Genomic DNA, 7,300 nt, shown 5'->3' on the forward strand with positions numbered 1-7,300 from the left:
TTAATAATTCGTTTTCTGCTGCTGGATATCTTGACCGATAATTATATATCAGGTTGTATTTGTTAGTTGATCCATATTTTGTATTGGATATTATAATTTAGTTATGTTACATTTTTAATATTCTATTCATTTGGTTTTATGTCTTCCTTTGTCTTCCAGAGAGGGTTGAACTTTTTATATTATCATACCTTTTTTTACCTCCTGGTGTTTCTTGAATTGTTATGCTGCATGTGTGCAATAAAGGTTTTAAAGTTTGACCTGAATTGAATTCCTTGTTTTTTGTTGCAATGCATGATGTGAGCCATGTTGTTAAAGCACTTTGAGCTGCAAATGCTATACAAATAAAGCTTAATATCTAATATTCTGACTTTGTAAAGTAACCAAAGTTGTCAGATACATTTAGAGCAATAAAAAGTACAAATCTGCCTTAAGTAGAATTATAGAGCATAGCAAAAAGTAAAAATACCAAGTGCCTCTTAATTGTTCTTAACCACTACACTTGAGTAGATTAACTTCATTAAATACCACCACTGTGTAATGCTGAACTATTATTATGAAAGGGAAGATGAACTGCAATCAAATCATGATCTGCCACGCCTACACAGTCTTGAGAAATATTTACAAACCTTTATTTCACACAAATGTGAAAATGCTTACAACATCGACACTATGTCGATATAATATTATGCATTTTTCGTATTTCAAGCTTAATTGCCAGTGCCAAGAATCTTGCACCTTGGACATGTACATCACACACTCCAATCTAACACTTGTAATGGACGCAGTGCTTCACAAAGCAGCTAATTAAATGGATCCACGGTACACCTCGCTCTCATTTCGATGGAGTAGATATTCTTCACTCTCTTTGATAATTATGTTTTTCATCTCTCGTTCACATGTAAAGCGCTTCTACACCACCCTTTCTCACTCATCAATGAACCACCTTGTCCTTGGGAATATTTCTCCTCACAGGATTTTCAAACGCTTATTGTGTCGCAAGCCAATGTTGACTGTCAGCTTTTGTAAACAATAAAAGAAACACGGAACAATATAGGCTGTGTCGCTCATTTTCCGGTTCTTTGGCCTGGAATTGTAACTGTTTGAAATGCATGCATCACTTCCATAGCTCATAAGCAGCAGGGAACGGCTCTAACAGGCTGTGAGATAACATCAGTTATTTTGCAGACTAAAAGCTGAATAAATGCTTTCCCCACTAGAATAAGTACCTGCTGTAAATTCTGCTAATTTTGCCTCGGGAAAGAAAAACCTTGATGCTGAAATAAAACTCCACACAAGGCCCAAGGTTCAATTTACTATCCATAAAATGGTGTAAATTACAATGCTGACATCCTACCAACACTGTTAGATACAAAACATCAGAAACAAACACTTACAACATGGAACCAGAGACGGCCATAGCATAAAAACCCCAACAAATTAAAGTTTTCCCTTGTTGCTTTGTTCAGTCCCTTTATCAGCTTGTTTGTGAGATAAGCTGCTACTAAATGTTTACTAGCTTCAGTGTTGGCGGTACAAGTAGCATAACCACAGTATATAAATACTCTGTAAGAAGTACAAGTTCCAAATCTTACATTTAAAAGCATACAAAAGTATTAACATCAAAACATACCTAACGTACCAAAAGTAAACCATAAGATTAACCTATGGATTAACCTTCAGCAGCGTTTTTATCGTTTTAATGCCATTGAAGACAACTTTTGATCAGACAGCAACGAAGGTAAGACATGATGCCGTTTTTGCTACCTAGCGCCACGTGTTATGATGTCTGTTTTTGTTTATTATATCGCAAGTTCTTATCATAGACTGATGATATAGACTGAGATACCTATAGATTCTGTGTACTCTCACGATGCTAATCAATGGGTTGGATTTGCAGTTACGATAAGTAATAAGGGTGTTATACCGTGTTTTCTGTGCAACCGCCGTTAGGATTTTTTCGCTCGTGGCTAATTCAGAGGCTCAGCGTTAGCTTTGTGGTTTTTTTTGCAAAAAAAAAGATAAGTTAGCTGAGTTTCTTCCTGTTACATGGATATAAAACATTCATAGTTTATGAAATATTAAGAAGCCCTCAGACACTGTTTCCTGCAGATGATGAGCTTTTCCGCCCGGGGGCGGGTCCATAGGGTTCAACAGGTTCAAGTATGTCAAATGCCCTAATTTTAGTGGCAAAAAACAACTAGATATGTTTGATTTGCTTACTTTCATTAACTCAAATGTTTAATCGACTGCCAAACCTCAAGAAACCTCTTTTCACCCTCTGTCTGAAACCAGGCAGCCCAGTCTGCTCTGATTGGTTAGCTGGCCGGCTCTGTTGTGATTGGTCAACCACTTAGAGATGTCCCGCCCCTTAGCCTATCACGGACAATGTGTTTGAGCGCCAGCCAATAAAAGCGCGAGTGTTACTTAGTGATGTCACTTTAGTAAACAGAGGAGTCCAATGGAGGCGTTTCAGGCAACACCCTCTGGAGGAAACATTTTGCCTTTAGCCTTTTTTTACGCAAAATAACCTAATAGGGCTCTTAATATCCAGGTAGATGTCTGATTAATTCTGGCTTTATTTTTGGAGACATTGTCTTGAAACACAGATTTTCCACATGCAACTGCTTTTGTTGTTGTGTTTGACCGGTTTTATTCCCTTCATCTGTTTCTTTTGGAGAGGAATACCTCTACTGATAGTGTGTCTCTTTGTAAAATCCTTCTGAACGTCTGGGTATTCTGAGAGAAACTAGCTGAGCAAACATTAAGGGGCAACTCGGCTCGCAGCCCCTTCAGAGCTGCATAGGAGCATTTTTTTAACATGAAACAGCTTTATTCAGTTTTTTCCACCTGTTATTATCTTGTGGAGAAGAAATCTGTGGACTCCCTCAAACCCCAGAGTCTTTTGAGTCAGATGTAATCTAAAAGTCTCTTTAGTAGAACAACATCCAGCTCTGGGTAATTTATGCAACAGTTCTGTGTGGAAAAGGTGATTTTGTGCTAACAACATCTCAGGGGAGGCTAGTACAGTGTTTAACAAGGTGTTTTCATTTTTCAACATACGGATGCAAATCAAACCCTTTGGTAAATCAACATCTCTGCGTGTTTTTTCCCACTGGAAGCTTTCGGAGAGCCTGTGCTTTGGGAGGGACTGATGACCAGAGGCTGGATGATGTGTTAGTGAAATCTACTGCACAGCTAATATTTAAGCAAAGCGATCATAAAGGATAAGACTCTTTTGTAGAAATAACCAATGCAAAGATTGTTCTAAAGCTGCCATTCTTCTCCTTTAATCTGAATCTTTCTTACATGTTTGCACAGATGGAGTTCATGATTATGATGGAATAAAAGGAAGTCATTTGGTTTAAACTCAATTTCACCTGTATTATAGTTAGATGAAAGCAAGTTGCAATGTTTCTCAGGGCAGCGTTCAAGGGGTCATGGTCATGTTTCACTCAACTAACAAAACATTCTGATTATCCTGCAGATCACTTCCTTAATTAAAAGAAATAAATGTGCATTTTTATAATCCAATTTTCATTTTCCATTATTGGCTTCACCTCCCTTTCCAACACTCAAAATAAATCCTCTGATTGCCTGTTGGAAAAGAGAAACTCATATTCATACTGTGTGACCTTTTCACTGTCATTTTCTCCAGCAGATGGAGGAGGCAGGTGGACGCAGCTGCTGGAATCATTCTGGGCCACGAGGCTCCCATCCAGCATTGTAATATATCGCAAGCATACTCTCATTTTGAGGGAGATTTGTCATAATACAGAGTCGGCCAGATGCGTTCCCAGGGTTGTAGAAGCTTCTCCTCGCCCACTGGGTCACCCTGTCAAACACGGAGACATATACTCTTTGTCATACTTGGGCTCCCACCATCTTACATTACAGAGAGGGAGGGAATGGAAAGACCTTGGCTGAAAATCACAAACCTGAACTAGTCGGAGCTGGAGATTAAGCCTGCACAACTGTGTGTGTGTGTGTGTGTGTGTGTGTGTGTGTGTGTGTGTGTGTGTGTGTGTGTGTGTGTGTGTGTGTGTGTGCGTGCGTGCGTGCGTGCGTGCGTGCGTGCGTGCGTGCGTGCGTGCGCGTGTTTGTCTGTCTGTAGTCCTACACTCTGGGTAGGAGGACACAGGAGAAAAAACAAACACATAATGAATCAGGGTATGTATTCACTCAAAGTATATTATTTTTAACACAGAGAGTCCTGAAGGGTCCTTGTTGCTCTTATATAAGAATTTCTACTTAACTCTGCTCCTGAAAACAAATGGTATTGTAGGATGGAGAAAGCTGCTAAGAGCTATATTTATATAATGTGTTCAATAACAGTGGCTACAGAAGTAGGAGTTGCACATATTAGATAATTACATAGCTTGTTACAGTAGCTACATTTATTAATTAGCAATGTCGCTGGGAAAAAGACGGAAGGACATAATTGGATTTGTGTGTTGATAACAAATATATGGATATGTGTCCTTTGCAGGAATGCCACAAACTTAAAAATAGGCTATATTCTTTGTTTTATTTGGCAATTATATAACAGAAAGTAAAGAAAACTGTTAAACTGTCGAAATAACATTTGGGATATTACTTGCATTGCAAAGCATTTCGTTTGTAGTGGACAAGTTATGAAGGGTTATCACATTTGCATTTTGACTTTATGCTATTGCTCTGTGTTTTTTCTCACTATGAAATAAAAAGGTATTATTCTGTTGTCAGGTTGAAGCAATTGTTAACTGCTGATTGAGCCTGTATTGATGTGTAACACAAACGATAATGAAGGTAACTAATTAGCTAGCTAGCTAACAGCTCCCATTGTCATTGTGCTGACCAGTCTTTTGCTATTTCAGACAACGTTTCCCAGTCGAAATTCGAGAACTAAGCCAGTGTTCACATCTGTCAACATGGCAGTAAGGGTAGCAGGGGCGGACTGGGACTACAAATCAGCCCGGGACTCTCGACTAGCCCACTTCGGTACCGCAAGTAGATACCGCTATTAAATTGTCGACGTGGGAGGGGTTGTAGGCCTATGCAACGGCAAATTCACTCACTACATCTACCATTTTAAAATTAATTTGAGGACATTTTGACTTATCACAGTTGCAAAGCATAAATATAAAATATGAAATGAATGATGTTTTTTCAGCTTGACGCTAACTGACTGTCACACTCACTGGAACACAGGAATAGCAGAGAGCCTGTGTGACAAAGCTTCATAATTACTGCACCAGCCGCAACTTTTCTAGAAATTCTCCAATGGGTTTTAGTGTTGAAATGCTCTGTGAGTTTCAAGTTGGATTAGTTTAGAGACTTTTCTTAACCTAGACATTTAGAAGCTTCTTTCAGTCTGAGGATGTTTTGTAACCTCAGCCCCTGAGCTGTTTGTTTTAAAAAGAGACCTTGATTATCCCTCTGAAAAGAAACAACACGGCCTTGAAATGAACTGATGTATTCTCTCTGTACTGCAGTCACAGAGGCAGGTGGCTTGAATTGTATTCTGGTTTATTTAGGGATTCTCTTTTGTTTCTCTGATGAGCTTGTCTCCGTGTTATTGTTGATCGTTGATGCAACAATACAAGCCCTTTCTCTTTGATTCTGACGGACTGACTAAACCTGATGTTTACCACTGTCTTTATACATATTTCAAAGGTTTTCTATCAACATTTATTTTTGCACAACAGATGTACAATAAAAAACCTTTGAGTAACATGATGTTACGTTTTCATGCTAGAAATGTGGGGTCACTATTAGTGTTTCTAAAAAAAAATATGGCATCCGCAATGGAGAAACTGGTGAGGTTATAGCACAGCAATATGTAATTCTGCAAAAAAAAAAACTTTGCACAAAAGCTTAAGGTTAAAACTAACTTTTTGAAATTATTGTCTCTTCTCTTCTGGCTCTTACATTTGTTTATTTAGCCTCCAAATAATCATTAACATGTGCTTAAAGGCAAAGAAAACCCTGAAGTACATTTACAATTGATGACTTACACACTTTCCAAACGATTTCCATCCATTATCAGTGGCCACGAGCCAAGTATATTCTAATATACAACCCCAGTGTAGCTGAGCTGGGACTATTTTAACTTGATTATCTGTAGGTGAGTTGTGTAGGAGGGAAATCCCAAGACTGTCAAAACTCAAGGAACAACAACATCTGCCCCAAGCCAAAACCTACAATTTACAGTTTTTTAAAACCGTATTAATATTTCTTGACAGTTTAAGTGTTTCATGCTACGACTTATACAGAAAAGACTATTCTTGTGCATTGTAGAAAACTATGTATACAGACCAAGAGATAACAAAACACAAATCACCTTTGCTGTTAGTCCTGGAAGTTCTCATTCATAACACTCCGTTCGATGTCTCACTATGGGATGAGCCTCAACGCGTATGCCAGCAGAAGCATCAATCTCATTACGCCAATCCTGATTGGCTGGTGATCTTGACGTCTACGTCAGGGAATCCACCCACCCTATAAGTAGCTTGCGCTACGACGCAGCGTCATTCAAACACCTCTTCTCGCTTCAGAGCACATCTCAAATTATCAGTAGCCGGGCTAGCTTAACGGTCCACAGACTGAACCTAAAGCTAACATTCGGTCGACGGGCGCTTGCCGGTTACTTTTTTGCTTTGCAAGAAGACTGAACAATATTAACACACCAGTTAATATTGTAATCTGCCTCGCCATTTCTTTCTTTCGAAATTACGGTAAGGTTTGATTTTTTCTTCAAGCTAGTAACATACCTGTTGCTAGTTTTTCTTCCCTCCACACCGACACCACGGTAGCGAGGACGTTCTCTTTTCTCTCTCACACCAGAGGAGACGGAGATAAAAACAAAAGGTATTAACACACCAATTAATATTCTTTAAAGAATAAAATCTACGCCGTCGCTTTTTCCTTTCGGATTAACGACAAGGTTGGATTTATTATTTTTTTTCTCAGTAACGTACCTGTTACTAGCGTGTCCACTCCACGCCGACACCCCGGCGAACAAAGATGGACCCTTCTCTCCCTCACACCAGAGGAGTCAGGGACTCGGAGGCTCGGCTATGCAGCTGCGGGTTTAAGATCTCAGGCACAGACTCACACCAGGTCTGCTCGTCCTGCCTCGGGCTGGAACACGCCCAGGAGGCTATCGATAACCCCCGGCTCGTGCGGGCATTGTGCCCGCTTCACCATTAAGAGCCTCCGTCGACGGCTAGCACGCCAAGCTAGCTTGTCGGGACATGACCCCCTCATGTCCGCTGATTCGCCGGCCGGGAATCAAGACATGGTGGCGTCCGCCGCTGAACCG

The sequence above is a fragment of the Notothenia rossii genome, assembly GCF_949606895.1.
Source record: "Notothenia rossii genome assembly, chromosome: 2".
NCBI lineage: Eukaryota > Metazoa > Chordata > Actinopteri > Perciformes > Nototheniidae > Notothenia > Notothenia rossii.